This window comes from Pteropus alecto, unplaced genomic scaffold (assembly GCF_000325575.1).
Source record: "Pteropus alecto unplaced genomic scaffold, ASM32557v1 scaffold45, whole genome shotgun sequence".
NCBI classification, from domain to species: domain Eukaryota; kingdom Metazoa; phylum Chordata; class Mammalia; order Chiroptera; family Pteropodidae; genus Pteropus; species Pteropus alecto.
In genome coordinates, this window is record NW_006442491.1 from 19,382,275 (window position 1) to 19,399,972 (window position 17,698).

A 17,698-nucleotide genomic window follows, 5' to 3' on the forward strand; every position below is an offset into this window, starting at 1 on the left:
GGGGGTGTTTTTTTTAAAAATGAAAAACGCAAAAAAAAAAAAAAAAAAAAAAGCAAATCGCATCATATCACTATCCTGCCTAGTCCCTGCCTACCTCTCTGATCTGCTCTCCTAGCCCTTTCCCATTGGTCATTAAACTTTAGCCACCTTGGCCTTCACTTTGTTTCTTAAACACCCCAAACTTGTGGTTCACCTCAGAGCCCTTGCACTAGTCCCTCTCCCTGGAACGCTGTACCTGGAAAGCTTTGTGGTAGCTTGTCATATGGTTCTCAGTCCAAAAATATCTTCTCAGTGAAGCTTTCTCTAACTACCAATATAATTCCACAACATTATGAAAGTTTTTGTTTCATAGCCCTATCTGTATCAGAAATCACCTTGTTTGGTTACTTGGTTATCCTTAGCCTCCCCACACTGGAATGCAAGTGCAAAGACTTTGTTTTCACTGTATTTCCTGGGTCTGGCATGTAATAGGTAATTAATAAATGTTGGCTGAATAAAAAATAGAAGATGGCATCATCAAAATCTTTAGCCAGCTAGTTCTTGTAATTCACCTTTCTTTTTATATCAGTTCTATTATAGAAAATGCATATTTTGGGTTTTTTCTTCTGCTCAGCAAGTCGACTTCTAAGGAACTCCCCCCACCCCCCTCCTTTTTTCATTGCCCTCTTTAGAGCAGTTATACATAAATCTGTGAAGGAATCTGCTGACACTAGAAATAAATTGTTCCCAAGCTATCGTCATAATCTGGTTCCTCTTAATTGCCGAAGACAGAAACTGAGCCATTAGAAACAATTTAAGCATTTTAGGTATGTTTTAGATATCATGTTATTATTCCTTTTACAGTTTTAAACTTTGATCATCTTGCTTGTTAGAAAAAAGAATTTCTACTTATTTAGAATGGTAGTGATTTTTTTAGACAGTGTCTTTGGAGTCTGTTAGCCTTATCAAATAGATGATCTTTTTAATGCTTAGAGTCCTAGAATTTTAGTGGGGGAGGGTCTCTCAGATCATCTTAACTGAGCTTCTGACAGATTAAATGATTTATCTGTGAATATATATCTGTGTGACAAATGCATATGGTCGAGTTGGGAGTAGAACCTAGAGCCCTACCTTTTGAGTTTGATATCTTTTCATTACGCCAATTTAGAATAGAATTTTTCTTCAGGTTTTATGATCTTTGGTCACTTCATCTTGTGAAGCATCTTGTTTCTTGATATTTCTCAAAATGTCGGTTTTACTCTCCTTAATGAAAACTCTTATAATTGTTAAGCAAAAGTAGCTTTTCATATGCTTAGATGTGAATTCTTTAGTTATGGCTGGTTGGTTTGAATTTCTGCGCTCTGTATTAATTATATTGGGGCATTTCCGATCATAGTTTTTCTATGCTAGAGTGAGTAATACATGGTGGTAGTAAGAGCACTGGTCTCTAGGAGTCAGGGTTTGAATTCCAGCTTATTGAATATCTCTGTTTATACATCTTTTTCTAATATTCCCTATTCCTCCCACCTCTTAACTCTAATAAGGAGTTGAAATAGATAGATCATTTAAATACATCAGGTGTAAAACCCTTTTTTTCATGAAATGGGGCTGCAAAATAGAAATAGATGACTGTGAAACTCCTCTGGTTGAAACAAGCACGAGGGCCCAGCTTCTCCATCTCTGTGAGTTCTGTCATCCTCACTCCATACCCTAAGCACCCAGGCATCTTTCCCAGACCCCGAAAGCTCTGTTGAAAATCTCCTAGAGTAAAAATTCAATAACGATATTTCCTGTGCTCACATTCTAACATCTAGACTATTTTTTGTGAAAAGTACGACAGCCTTTTTCTTTTTTTCCTTCCTGTTCTTTTGTGATGCATTTGGTATTTACTGGGACTGACTGTTTCATTACAAACCCTTCTCCACTCTGCTGTAGGAGTTCTACACAGGAGGCCCAGTTAGTGGTAGAGCAGTAGTACTGTTCGCTCAGTTTAGTTTTGATGAAGGCTTTGACCTCTCAGTTGGTAAAAGGGTTCCTTATTTGTTTGAGTGATTCTCAAGGGACGTCTGGATCTGACTTTGAAAAAAGGGGTATTCCATTGTCTGACAGGATCCCCAGCCAGCTCAGGAAGAAGATAGAACTTGATTGTTTTTGGAGCCCTGGTCAGAATCTGGTTTTATGCTTAAGAGGTGAACTGCCTTTGTCTTTCTACCTCCTGAACTTCAAAGACCTGTAAGAGTGAAGCGGTAAAGGTCAGGTAACAGGTTTGGAAAGCATTACCATCTGGATGATTTTGTGGTAGCTCAAGGGTGATGGGGTCGGGGAGGAGGGAAGAGGATAATTTCAGGGTTGCTAAAGTGACATATATTTTGGAAACGAAAAGGTTATAAACATTTTTTTAAGTGTGGATTTTTTTTTTTTTTTTTTAAAGCGCCAGGGTTCTAGGAAGAAGATTGTACATGGCTTCCTTAGGACTGTGTTTGAAAAAATACACTTTTCTTTGGGTCATTGATATAAAAACTTCACATTTGATCTCTTCTCAGTCTTTCAGATCTGACTTTTTGGGAGAGTCATTTGAGGAACTTGTTTAGTCTAAGCCTAGCTAAATCTGAAAGAAATGATGGAAACCGATTGTTAGTACATGTGCTGCCAAAGCAGCACGGAAATTGATGTTCGAGGGCTAACTATATTCCAGCCAGGCATTATGCTCCTCACATTGGTCTTTTTGAAATTTAAATGTTTCCTGCTGCTGAACTAAAAAGGCTGAAAACAGTCTGAGAGAGTTTAAGTAGAGAGTTTAAGGTACAAAGTCACATTTTTGGTTATTTGAGAGATTTGTATTTAACACATGAAAGACAGGTTAGGAGGTTTTAAATTTCGACTACATGAGTTGGTCCTCAGAAGTTTGAGAAGCATACTCAAAGTTCTGAAAGTACAGCTTCACATTCTTTCTACATCATGAGGTGGGAGGAATAGGGAGTGAAAAAGATGTCTGTTTTTTTCCTATTCTGGAAGATGCTGTCTTTTTTCAATTCAGTTGTACTAGATGGGCTTTGAAATGTGTGCCTTTAAGTGTCAGCTAATCTTTTGTTTTAGTCTTCTCTTTGACTCTTCATGCCAGTTTTTCTTTGGTAAATTAACTCCTGACAATTCCCTTTTTAAAACTTCTTTCTTTGAAGTCTCCATTTCCATCGCCACCACCTTAGGCTAAGTTACCTTTGTATGCTGAATACTGAAATAGCTCCTGTTTGGTTTACTTGCTTTCACTTTTGCCCTTAGAATACAGTTTGCTGCTTTGTAATGTGCACAACAGCCTAAGGGATTGTTTTGATCATGACACATTTCTGTTCGGTAGCCTGTCAATGGTTTCCTATGGCATGTACCAAAAAATCCAAACCTTGCTCAACCACACTGCCCTTTCAGTTCTTTGAATTCCTTAAGCTCTTTCCAGTTTTAGGGTCCCCATTTGGAACTCTCTTCCTTCTGCCTATGCCTGGCTGTATGTCTCAAAATGTTAGTTCCATGAGGAGCCTTATCTTTAAATTGGATATTCTCGTGTCCTGAACTTTACTTTTTATCACTTGTAAGTTTATAATTATATAATTATTTGGGCGATCATTTGATAGGTTTCTCCCAACTAGGCCTTAGGGGCAGAGAATCTGTGTTATTTTATTCTCAGCTGTAGCCTTAGCATCTGTCATAGTAGGTGCTCAATAAATGTTTGCTGGATAAATGCAACGGGAAAAACATATAGAAGGACATTGTTGTAACATGATGGTTAGCAGTTCTCTATAAACCAAACAGTTAAATTAGCTCAGGATAGTAATTTAGTATCAATATTGAAATATGTAGTATGGAATGTTTACCAAGCTCTCTTTTCCATGGAGTAGAGTGTTTGAAAACTTCAAAGTGTAAGCTTTATTTTTTCAAAGGAAAAAAGTAATGTCTAATGTTATTTTTGAAGTCTAGTGTCATATTGATACCTGGTCTTCTATATGTGCCCTCTCCCTTTTTTCTACTATCTCTCCCTGAAAGCTTTTAGGATCTTTTCCATAATTATATACTTTAGTTATGGGTATTTTTTTTTACCCTGTGTGCCTTACTCAGTTATCTAATGATCCTTGGTTGAGGTCCTGTTCCTGAGAGTCAGGCTCTTAAATACTAGTTGGAAATACAGTGTATCGTGGTTTTGTGGCTTCACTTGTCTCCCATAGCAGTGGATAGTGGTTGTCACTTAGATGCATTGTGCTGGAGTAGGGGTGTCTGTCTCCTCCCAATGCAAACCCCTCGTTCTCAACCCCATATACCTTATCCTTGTCTGCCCATGGTACCTGGTTTAAGTTCTGAGCCTGTCGAATTTAGGGGATGAATCTACTTGGTTTTTTTCAGTATCTTCCTGTGCAACACTTAGATTTCATCTTCCTTTGTTTTGCTAACTTGTCTCCTTTGCTTTTCTGTTTCTCTGTCACTGACAACTTCCAGATTATATCTCCACCCTGTATATTCCTCCTTGAACATCAGACTTGTTTATATTCAATTGCCTATTCGGTATTTCTATTTGGATACTAATGGCATCTCAAAATTTACATGTATATAACCGATCTCATCTTTCCACCTCAAACCTATTTCACCCTTATCTTGCCCATATCAGTTAGTGGGAATTCCTCTTTTAAGTTGCTTAGGTTAGAAACCTTGGAGATATCTTTAACACCTTTCTTTTGCTTTCATGGCACATGTAATCAATAAATCCTGTTGGCTTGCTTTCAGAATATATCTCATGTTACCACTCCCTCACCCCTCCGAGCCACCATTATCTTTCTCCTAGATTATTGTAGCTTCCTAGCTGGTCTCCTTGCTTCCACTTTTGCCATGCTCCTCAGTGCTGGAGCCAGGAAGATTTTTTAAAAAACATCAGTCAGATCATGTCCTTCCTATGCTCAAAACCCTTCAGTGTTCACCCCCACCTCCCAAACCTCTTCACTCAGAATAAAAGCCATAATCCTCAAGAGTCGCTTGCATTCCCTTAATGCTGTCTGCCTCCCACCCTCACTCCCATCCTTTTCCTCTTATTCTCTGCTCAGTAAACATGGCGGCCTCCTTGGTGATCCTTAAACATGTTGCCACTGTTCCTCTCAGAGCTTTTGCCTTTGCTGTTTCAGCAGTCTGAAATGCTTTTCTATCAAATAATACCTACATACCTTGTCAGGTCTTTGCTCAAATTGCGCCCTGACCCCTCCATGCCTTAGAGCATTCCCAATCCCCATTTCCTGCCTCGTTTTTCTTTTTTGTATTTATCATTGTTTGCTATGCTCCATTTATGTATGCGTGTTATTTATTGTTGTCTGTCTCTTTTGACTAGAACAGAAGCTCCATTAGGGGAGGGGTTTTAAATTTTAGTTACTGATGTCTCTCCAATTCCTAGGAAAAAGGTAGGCACTCAGATATTTGTGCGAGTAAATGAATCATAGTTCATTTCTTTTAATTTGTTAATGTAGTGATTTATATTAATAGCCTTTTTTCCCATTGCTCAAGCATTCTCGTATTTCTAGGATTAAATGTCACTTTGACATGGTTTTCTTTTTAAATATGCATTGCTGGATTTAGAACAGGAGTCTCCAACACCCAACACCCCCCCCCAGGGGGCCCCAACCCCTGGGCCATGGACCCCGCCTTGCCTGCAGACTGGTACCAGGCCATGGCCTGTTAGGAACCTGGCTGTGCACAGCAGGTGGTGAGTGGCGGGGAAGTGAAAAACTTCATCTGCTAACATCACTACCTCAGCTCACCTCAGATCATCAAGCATTAGATTCACATAAGAGCACTGGTTCCTGGTGCCAGAAAGGTTGGGGACCGCTGCTCTAGTACATGTTTCCTGGCACATGTATGCAGTGGCTTCTCTAGGGTATGTAATATTGCTGGGAATAGGACTGACTAGTAGATTTTGCATCTGATCATCATTACTAGGTTTAGTACAGCAGTTTTTCAAAGTGCCTATATGAAATTATACTCCTTCCATAGTATATAAGAATTCTTGTTGCTCCACAGCCTGAGTATTATGGGTATAGAATAGTATTTTGTGTTTTTTTCCTTGTTTTTAAATTTTGGCATAATTTGTACAGTACCCATTTTGATGTGCTAGTATACAGTTCTATAAGGTTTTTAAAAAATACATTTGGGTTTTTAGTTCACATTTGTTTTGACATTTTATTTAGCATTTTAACACGTATGCCATACGTGGCTTGAATGCAGTTACTCCAGTAAATGTTGGTGCTAACATGCTTCTCCACTAAGAATTCAGTTTTACATTTATATACAGTAAAAGTCACCCCTTTAAGGATACAGTCCTTTGAATTTTGACATACAGATCTGTAATTACCACCATAGTGAAGGTGTAGAGAACAGTTCTATCACTCCAGAAACTTCCTCTGTGCCCTTTTGTAGTCACCTTCTTTACCCACCCCAGCTTCTGTTAGTTACGGATTTGTTTTCTATCCTATTAATGGAATCATACTTTATGTAGCCTTTTGAGTCTGGCTTCCTTTATTTAGTGTCAGGTATTTGATATTTAGCCGTCTTGTAATGTTTGTTCCTTTTTATCGTTGAGTTGTATCCAGTTGTATAGATCTACCACATTTTGCTTATCTATTCCTCAGTTGATGGACATTTAGATTGTTTCCTCTTTTTGACTATTAAGAGTAATGTTGTGACTATTTGCATAGAAGTCCTTGTGTAAACTTACATTTTCTTTTCTCTTGGGTAGATACCTAGGAGTGGAAATGCTGAGTTGTGTTGTAATTTGTTTAGCTTTTCTAAGAAACAGCCAAACTGTTTTCCAAAGAGGCTATATCGTTTTATAGTTGTTTTTTATTCTTTAGTAAAATTTCTTCTTTTTCTCCCTGACAGTACCATTTTTTCCCCTGAAATCTACTTTGATATTGATATAGCTGATCTAGCTATCCTACAGTTAGTTTTTGCAAGGTATATATTTTTATTTTTTGTTGTTGTTGTTAACCTATCCGTGTCTTTATGTTTAAGGTTTCTTTATGTTTCTAGTTGGGCCTTTATTTATTTATTTTTTTTATGTATTTATGTATTTATGTATTTAAATTATTATTATTTTTTGCTTGCATCTGGGGGAATGGGAAGAAAGTAGTCTGGTTTCTACGTCACTCTTATACTGGCAGTGTAATCTTGTGGAGCAGGGTTTCTCAGCCCTATCACTATTGACAACTTAGACCAGATAATCCTTTGTTGTAGGAGGTTGTCCTGTGCATTGTAGGTAAAATGGTTAGCAGCATCCCTGGCTTTTACCCAGTAGATGTCAGTAGCACATCTCCAACCATGACAATCAAAAATGTCTCCACACATTGCCCCAGGTACCCCAGCAGGCAGACTCACCCCCAGTTAAGAAAGAGCTACTGCTTTAGCGTACCAGCAGGGAGTCTCCTGTTAGACCCCATCCTTGCGAACATCTTGAGTTTTGTCTTTGAGCTTTATTATTGTTTTTAATCTAGTCTATAATTTTTGCCTTTACTTGGGACAATTGGACAGTGTACATTTAATGTTATTACTGATGGTTGGATTAAGTGCTGTTCTTTGTTTTCTATTTGTCCTGTTTTCTTTCTTCTTTTGGATCGAGTATTTTTTAGTAGTTTATTAACTGTATGTCTTTAATTTTTTTCAGAAGTTGATTTATCTTTTACAAAATGCATCTTATCACAGATTACCTTTAAATAGTATGCCATTTCATGTAAAATGTAAGATCCTTATACTGTTCTTCCATTTATCCCATCCTAACCTTTGGTGATATTCTTCTCATACATTTTACTTCTGCATAGGCTATACACTTCAAAAAATATTATTACTGCTTTTGCTTTAAACATTTTTTTAAAGAAATTAAAAATGGGAGGAGGGTGTCTTATTTTTACCTACATATTTACCATTTCTGGTATTCTTCATCCCTTTGTGGAGGTCCAGGTTTCCATTTGTTACCATTTCCTTCCTCTCGAAGAACTTCCTTTACCACTTCCTATACTGCAGGTCTGCTGTACAAATTCTTTCCACTTTTCTTTGTATGAAAAAGTCTTTAATTTACTTTGAAGGATATTTTTGCTAGATACCGAAGTCTAGGTTGAAAGTTCTTTTTTTCTTTCAGCATTTAAAAAATACCAACCTTTTGTCTTCTAGTTTGTATAGTTTCTGATGAGAAGTTTGTATTCCTCTTTTTTTCTGATGCAGATTTTAAGATTTTTTTTTTTTAGTGTCTTAGATTTTGACAATTTGGTTATGATGTATTGTGAACTTCTCATATCTGGGTCAAATTTGAAATATTTTCAGCCATTATTTCTTCAATTTTTTTTTTTCTGTTGTCCCGTTTCTTCCAGATGATATGATGTTTGACTACTTTCTATTGTCCCATAGATCACTGAGGCTCTGTTCCCAGTCTTTCTGTGTTGCATTTTGGATATTTTCTGTTGCTTCTGACCTTTTCTTCTGTAGTTTCTAATTTGCTGTTAATTTCATCCAGTGAATTTTTCATTACAGATACTACTATATTTTTTATCATTAGTCTATTTGTTTATATTTTCCATTTTTCTCATTATGTTCATTTCTTTAATACTTGATCATATCACGCCAATTTATAGTAGCTATTTTAAGTCTTTATTCCTTGATTCCATCTCTTATTTCTGGGTCTGTTGATATTGACTGATTGTTCTGCTTATGGGTCACAATTTCCTGCTTCTTGGAATATCGAATAGTTTTTGTTTGGATGTTGAACAATGTGAATTTTAGGTCGTTGGGTGTTATATAAGTTATCTTCTTTTTGAGAGTGTTGGGCTTTCTTTGGGTAGGTCGTTAGGTAATATGTGAATTAGTTTACTGCCTTTGAGCCTTGTTTTTAAGCTTTGTTGTTAGGGCAGGTCTAGGGTAGCCTTTAAGGAGAATTTTACTCTACTACTAAGATATTCCCTACTAGGGTCTCTACCAAATGCTTCAAATGTTTAACAATGTCCTGCCACTCTGGCTGGTTGTAATTCTTTGTCTCCTGTCCTTCTGCTCTGTGAATTAGCTCTGTGAATTATTCAACCATTCATTCATTGCCCAGCCTTGTGGAATTTCACCTTGTATATATGCAGAGACCCCATGCAAAGTTGTGGAAGTCTTTTTCTGCATAGCATCCTCTTTGGAATTTTGCTATGCAACTTCCAGCCATCTTAGCCTTGTACCTTGATTTTATGATGGTGCAAGAAATACACGTTAAGTAGAAACCATACTTTAAAATCTCTTAAAGCTAAGCATTAACAAAAAATTTTCCAAGTTAGCATTTATGTTGAAATAGTACAAATTTTTTGGTTTACCATTGCTTCTTGCATCCCACTCTTTCATTCTGCATTTAATTTATTTTGTATTAATGTACATCATATATGAAGTTCTTTCAGTAAGGATCTGTAAGTAGTAAACTATGTTTGTATCTTAAGGCAGGGGTCCCCATCCCCCGGGCCATGGACTGGTACTGGCCTATTAGGAACCGGGCCACACAGCAGGAGGTGAGTGGCAGGCAACTGGGCAAAAGCCTCATCTGTATTTGCAGCCGCGCTCCAGCACTAGCATCACCGCCTCAGCTCCACCTCAGATCATCAGGCATTAATTAGATTCTCATAGGAGCACCGGCTCCTTGTGCCAAAAAGATTGGGGACTGCTGTCTTAAGGCCTTTATTTTGCCCTTACTCTTAGATGGCATTTTACTTGTGTAATGATTTGTAGTTGACTTTTATTTTCCCTTATAAGAAGATGTCATTGCCTGTTTGTTTTCTGGCATTTGTTGCACTTGAGAAATCTGGTATCTACTTGTTGCTTTATTGTTATTCTTTTCTTCTTGGTTAGTTTTACTGTTTGTTTGTCTAGTGTATATTTGAATAAATTACTCTAGCAATCTGAAGACCCATGTCTTCAGTTTTGGCCAATATGTCCTTGAATGCCTTTCCTGCCTCCTAACATTTATGTATTTTACATCTCTTTATCTTTTTGTGGTACATTCTGTGAGATTACTTCAGATCAGTAATATAGTTCATTAATTCATCAGTTTTGACTGAACGTTCAGCTTTTTATTATATTTTTGTTTCTAGATTTTTCTGATTCTTTTTGAAATTTGCCTATTTTCTCATTCTATCTTGTTCTGGTCTTGTGGTTTTTCTTTCTGTATGTTTTAAAGCCTCTTTATTTTTCTAATTCTAGATCTTGAAGTCTAAATTTGCCTGTTTGTTGTGTCTGCTCAAAACCCTTCCCTGCTTTGCTGGTTCCATTTCTGGGTATAGTTTTAAATTTTGACTTAATGCTTATTTTTAATGTGAGTCAGATGGTAGAAGTGTTCTTCTAGGGACGTTTTGAGTTTTTGCTGAACCAACAGGTTTCCTTAGTGCTATGCCTGTTCTTAGGCTAACTTCCTGGATTGGGGTTCCTGCACCACTTTGGTGGTGTAATTTTGGAACCTGTACCTGTTACATGGAGTTTTAGTTTCTCAGATGTGACTTTTCCACCTCTGACTTCTGACAAATGGCAAACTCCTTTTTCATGGACTGGAAATTGGAGTTCATAATATTGCTGTGTGTTTCTTTGTGGCTTTTAGTATTTTATGCGTTCAACTCAGTTTTAGTTTTGTGTCTCTTAGTCTTTTTCAAGCATTAAAATACCTGTCCCAAGCCCTAAGACCTGTATCTGGTTTTAGTAGCCCTGTGAGTTATTTGGTTTTGAGTAGCTTGTTTCTAGCATCAGGGAATTTTTATTTTCTTGCTTTTGGGCTTGCCCGTGTATATGTGTTATATTTTGTACACCTGTTCTGTGTATTTGGAGAAAAATGCTTTTGCATCAGGTCTATCGGCCATGTTCATTGGAAGTTCTATGACAGATTGCTCACTTGTAGTTACATCCTATAAAACAGGTGTAAGTCACTAAAAAACCAAGTTTCTAGGTTTTGTCAGAACTCATGTGCTGCTGGTAATGCAGTGTGATATTGCTAAGATTTTTTCACCTTGCCCGTGAAGTATTGCATCATACTGAAGGGGTATGTCAGTTGACATCGCTAATGGACACTCTACAGCTTGATTGATCAGAGTGCCTTTGATTGCATTGTGCTTTTAGTACAGTTCTTTTTCATCGTCAGTTTTTATGAGAAAGAATCATTGCAGTGGCTTACTTCTGAGGAGTTTAAGTATATCTTTTTGTCTTAGCCATAGCTAAAACAACTTTTAGTGATTGCTTTAGTGTTTATTGTATAGATAATCTAACTTATCACAATCTACCTTGAAGTAATATTATACCACTTTACTTGTATTACAGGAACCTTATAGCAGTGTACTTCCACTGTCCCCCCTCAGTCTTTGTGTTATTGTTGTCATACACTCCACCTCAACATATGTAATAAACTCCACACTTCATTGTTATTTTCCATTTAAATAGTCAATTGTCTTTTCAAGAGATTTAAGAAATAAGAAAAAAAGTCTTACTGGTACCTACATATTTCTGGTACCTACATATTTCATTTCTGGTGCTCTTTATTGCCTGTGTAGATCCAGATTTCCATCTGGTATCATTTTCATTCAGCCAGAAGGACTTCCTTTAATGTTGTAGTGCTGGTCTGCTGGTGATGGTATTTTAAAGCGTTAGTTTGTCTGAAAAATTATTTCCTTTTCTATTTTAAAAGATATTTTCACTTGATAACAGAATTCTAGGTTGGCAGTTTTTTCTTTCTATACTTTAAAGATTTCCTCCACATTTTGTCTCTGGTTCGTATTATTTCTGATGAGCCATCTGCTGTTGTTTTAATATTTGTTCCTCAGTGAATAATGTATCTGTTCTTCCTCCTTCGGGTTAATTTTAATTTTTTTTTTTTTTAATCACTGCTTTCTAGCAGTTTATGATGTGTTTTAATGTGGTTTGCTTCATGTTTCTTTTGCCTGGGTATTGTTAAGCTTCTTGGATCAAATTTGGTAAATATTCAGCCATTATTTTAAATATTTTTCTCTTCCACTTCCCCTTCCTCTTTGTGGCCTGTAATTACATGTATATTTGGCCACTTGAGGTTGTCCTATAACTTACTGATGAACTGTTCATATTTTTTCAGTCTTTTTATTCTTTATTTTCGGTAGTTTCTACTGGTATATTTTCACGTTCACTAATCTTTTCTTCTGCACTGTTAAATCTGTTAATCCAGACATTGTATTTTTTGTTCCTGGAAATTCTGTTCGGGTGTTTTTAATATCTTACGTGTTTCTGCTTAATGTGCTCAATATTCAACACATGAAATATAGTTATAATACATACCAGTTTGAAAAGATATGTGTACCCAGTGTTCACTGTAGTGTTATTTACAATAGCCAAGATATGGAAGCAACCTGAGTGCCCATCAATAGACAATTGGATAAAGAAGATATGGTACATATATATAATGGGCTCTTACTCGGCAATAAAAAAGAATGAAATCTTACTTACTAAATCTTACACCATGGCTGGACCTAGAGGGTTATGCTAAGTGAAATAAGTCAGACAGAAAGACAAATACCATATAATCTCATTTATATATGGAATCTAAAGAACAAAATAAAAGAACAAAAAAGGAAATAAAGTAACTTCAGTTCCTCTTCTCATTCTACCATCTGTCATTTTTTGAGTCTGTTTCTGTTTTTCAGTTTTTTATTGTCACTATGAGTCAAATTTTCCTAGTTCTATGCATTCCCAATTTTTGATTGAGTGACAGACATTGTGAATTAGATTCTGGGTTCTGGATAGCTTTGTGTTATGTCAGTATTTTTGAGCTTTGTTCTGGAATTCAGATAAAATTATTTGGAAATGTATCCTTTTGAATCTTGCTTTTAAGCTGTTGGGTGAAGTTTGTCTTTCCTGAGTTTATTTTTATAAAACTATACAGATATATGTTTTCTTATTTCCTTTTCTTTTACTCAGATAGCCTGTATATGTTTTCATTCATTTTTATTTAATGCTAATTATGTTCTTTTTCCTTATAGTTCTTACATTCTTACTCAGGCAATAATTACCTGTGGCCTAATTATTGCATTAGTCTCTTAATTAGTGCTCTAGTTTTCAGACTCTTTCCATCAATGTAGTATTCAGATTGCTGTCAGAGTGATTCTAAAGCACAACTCTGATAATGTCACTGCGTTGCTTTTCAATACCTACGGCAGTGGGATTCACATTTTTTTTAAATTCACTATTTATATATATGTTTATACATTATATACACATACTACTAGATGTAAGTTAGCAGGTATTAGTTTATAATATGTTCATAGTGAAATACACCCTAAAAGACATTTTGAAGTATTTTAGTATACTGCATTTTAAAAATAATTAGTTGACATTAGAGTGAAATTATTAATGGAAGGGAATGTATTATATTTCAGCTAGTTCTATCTAATTCTGAGTGCTTTTGGATAACTTTTCAGCCATGTTTTGCTCATTGTTGATTTTTACCTTGTAACATATGAAAGTTTATGTACTTGTAAAAGTGTCAGCTTTGCTGTTTTCTTAGTGTCTCTTGTATATGCTTTATCAGAATTAACTCCAAACTGCCTTTTCTTTATGCTGTTTCTAAGCCTGATTAAAACTAGATATTAAAGTCTATTAGTCCACCTAACTAGGCATGAGAAACATGCTAAAACAAATAAGTGAATTTAAGAATATTGAATATGATACAGGACTGATGTAGAAATTACAAAAGGGCAGCAATGTCAATCCATATACTAAATGAGTGAAGCTTTAGTTCTCATTTTTTTTAGATTAAAAATATGTATATATTTCACTACTGACCCCTTCGATAGATATTCCTGTTGCCTAACCCTAGATCCCCTCCTAATTATTCTGCATGGCTAAGTTTTTATGTGTTTTGTATCAGCTTTTGTGGTGTAACAAACCTTTCTAAAATTTGGTGCCTTAAAACAATAATTGTATGCTTCATTCACAGTTCCCTGGGTTGAATGGGATGTTTTTCTGGTCTGGTTTGGATTGTCTGAGATTATCTGCATTGGACTCTCTCGTGTAACTAACTGGTCAGTTGGAGGGATGGCTGGAGGCTGGGTGTGTAAGGCAGAATTCTAAGATGATCCCTAGTAACCCATGCCTTTCTATAACCTCTTTCACTGGCATGGAGTGGAAACTGTGATTTGCTTCTTTACCAATAGGATGTGGCAAAATCAAAGAGATTTTGCAGATGTACTTAAAGTCCCTAGTCAGTTGACTTTAAGTTGACTCAAAAGAGTGATTATCTTGAGTTGGCCTGACTCAGTCAGGCAAGCCCTCTAAAAGAGGACCTGGAGGTCAGATGGAAGAAGTGAGCAGTTCTGCTGACTCCGAAGAAGCAAGCTGCCTTACTGTGAGATGGTCACATGGCAAGAACTGCAGGGATCCTTAGGAGTTGAGTTCAGGCCCCACTTGACAGCCAGCAAGAAAGTGACCTTAATCTTAGAATCACAAGAAATTGTTTTCTGCCAGTAACCACGTGAGCTTGGAAAAGGACATAGCTCCAGAAAAAGAAGAACTTGATTGACACCTTGATGTGAACCTTCTGAGCCCCTGAGTAGAGGACTCAGCCAAACAGCGCCCAGACTCCTCACCCCTGGAAAGTTTAGATAATAAATGTGTGTTGTTTTAAGCTACTATTTGTAGTAACTTGTTACACAACTCTAGAAAACTATTAACACTGGGTAGTGTAGGATGGCCTCACTATAATTTTATCTTTTCCATCTAGAACATCATATAAATAAATCATACATATGTTACCTTTTGAAATTGGCTTTTTCATTCAGCATAGTGCCTTTGAGATCTATCCAAGTTGTGTATCAACACTATTTCTTATTGTTGAATAGTATTACATTTTATGAGCATACCACAGATTATTTATCCATTCTTCCATTGAAGAACATTTGAGTGTTACCAATTTGGGGCTATTACGAATAAAACTACTGTGAAAATTTGCATGAAGGTTTAGGGTGAAAATACTTTCGTTTCTCTAAGGTAAATACCTATGAGCGGAATTGCTGGGTCATATGGTATGTATGTGTGTGTATAACTCTGTAAGAAACTTAATTCTAGAATGGTGGTACCATTTTTCATTCCCACTAGTAATATGTGAGTTGTTCTGCATTCTTATAAGTACTTGGTATTTTTCCTTATATCCATTCTAATAGATGCATGATAGATCTCATAACGCCTTTAATTTGTATTTCTCTCATGGCTAATGATGTTGAGTATCTTTTCATGTACCAACATTAAATATCTTTTTTGATGTATCTCGTGTTCAGATCTTTTGTCCATTTTCTAATTGCTTTGTTTTCTTATCATTGAATGTAGTGTTTTAGATACAAATTATTTGTTGGATATGTGATTTGCAAATATTTTCTCCCAGTCTGTGTAGCTTATCTTTTCATTTTCTTCCAGAGTGTCTTTTTAAATTATTTTATTAAATTTATTGGGGTGACATTGGTCAATAGTCTTCTTCAATTTTTAAATTTTATTTTATAGATTCTTTTGTGTTTGTGTGTCCTAAGAACTCTTTGCCTAACTATAGATCATACAATTTTCTCTTATATTTTCTTAAAGTTTTATATTTTACATTTAAGTCTGATTCCTTATTAGTTTTTGAATTAAGTGTAAGGATTATATCAAGGTTTATTTTTTTTTGTCCAAGGAGAGTCAGTTGTTCCGATACCATGTTTTAAAAGATTATCCTTTCTTTATTAAATTGCTTTTACACAAACTCTGTCAAAAATAATTTTGCATATTTTATAAAATGTTCTGCTTTTGGACTCTTCTTTTTACTTTAATCCATTTACTTATGTGTCTTTTCCTCTATGTCAGTACCACACTGTATTATATAGCCAGCCATATGATAAGTCATAAAATTAGGTGGTATGATTCCTCCAACTTTATTCTTCTTCAGAATTGTTTTAGCGATTCCAGTTTCTTTGCCTTACCATGTAGGAACATCTTAACTATATCTACAAATTTTTTTTTGCCGAGATTTTAATAGTAAATACATTAGATCAATAGACCAGTTTGGGGAGAATCGACATCTTGATTATGAATCTTCCAGTCTATAGACATGGTATGTCTTTTAATTTATTTAGATTGTCTTTATATTTTTATCAGCATTTTGTAGTTTTTAGCATACAGATTATGCATACATTGTTAGATATAACCTTAGTATTTAATTTTTTGGGAAGCTACTGTAAATGGTATTGTGCTTTTAATTTTGGTTTCTAATTGTTGATTGCTAGCACATAAACAGTATTGATTTTTGTGTGTTCACCTATATTCTGTGAACTTGATAATCTCACTTAGCTAGTTCTTAGGCATTTTTTCTCTAAATTCCTTGGGATTTTTTATGTAGACCCTCGTCATCTGTGAACAGGGCCAGTTTTATATATTCCTTCTGACCTGTTTGCCTTTTATTTTCTTTTCTCAGCTAATTTCACTAGCTAGGACTTCAGGTGCTATGTTGAATAGGAGTGGTAAATGTAGACATTCTTACCTTCTTCATCTTAGAGGGAAAGCATTCAGTCTTTCACCATTAGTATGATGTTAACTATAGATATTTTGTAGATATCCTTTTTTACAAGTTTAAGAAGTTCCCTTCTATTTCTAGTTTGCTAAAAATTTTTATCACGAATATGTAAATTTGTCAAAAACATTTTTCTGCGTTAATGGATATGATCATGTTTTTTTCTTATCATTGTTTTAATTTATATTTCTTTGATGATAAATAATAATGAATACCTCTTCATGTGTTTATTGGCTGTTTGTATCATCTTCCCATTTGAATTGTCTATTAAAATATTTTGTCCACTACAAAATAATTTGTTTTTATTTTGTAACATTGATAAATGTTCAGAAAAGTTTCTTTTTTTTTTTTTTAATTAATTAATTAATTAAATTGAAGAAATTATTAAAATCCCCCCTCATCTACCTCCTCCTCCCTACCCCCTACCCTCTGTTAACCACTATTGCATTGTCCATGTCCATGAGTCTCTGTTTGTTTGTTCTGTTCATTTGTAAAAGTTTTAGTAAAGTACAAAGAACTCTTTTCTTGATCATTGTTAATGCCCCATTACACCTTAATACTTTAGTGTGTATGTGTTACAGTTAAGGACATATGTGCTACATGTCCAAAATACATATGCCACATGTTCAGAATACCCATTACACTGAGATGTTTTTACCATCTAATCTTCAGATTCTATTAAAGTTTTGCTAATTTTCCTTTTATGCCTAAAGGATGTAGTTCAGAATTACATGTTGCATGTAGTTGTCATAAGTGTTTGGTCTCTAGGACAGTTTTTATATTTTTCCTTGAATTTTATGATCTCGATTGAAGATTACAGACCAGTTATTTCATTGAAGCCTGTTTAGTATGGGTTTTCTTGGGTTTTCTCATGATTAGATTCAGATTATACATCCTTGTCAGGTACATCAGAGAAGTGATGCTAGGTTGTTCTTCGTGCATCCCATCAGGTGGCTCATTTCAATTTGCCCTGTTACTAATAATGTTCACTTTTATCACTTGGTTAAGTAGCATCTGCCAGGCTTCATTACTGTAAAACTACTCTTTTTGATAACTATTTTGTGGGAAGGGGCTTTGAAGCTGTGTGATTTCATTCTCCTTCTAAATTTTGGTTCTTTAGATCTTTCTGAAATCATGGTTTTCTAT

The 17,698-nt window shown here is 35.5% G+C and overlaps 1 protein-coding gene across 1 annotated transcript in view; it reads left to right on the forward strand.

Annotated features, from left to right (window-relative positions):
- Positions 1-17,698, forward strand: part of ASXL1 (additional sex combs like 1, transcriptional regulator) — a 54,628-nt gene that overhangs the window by 7,148 nt on the left and 29,782 nt on the right. The gene's annotated exons all lie outside the window — the stretch shown is intronic.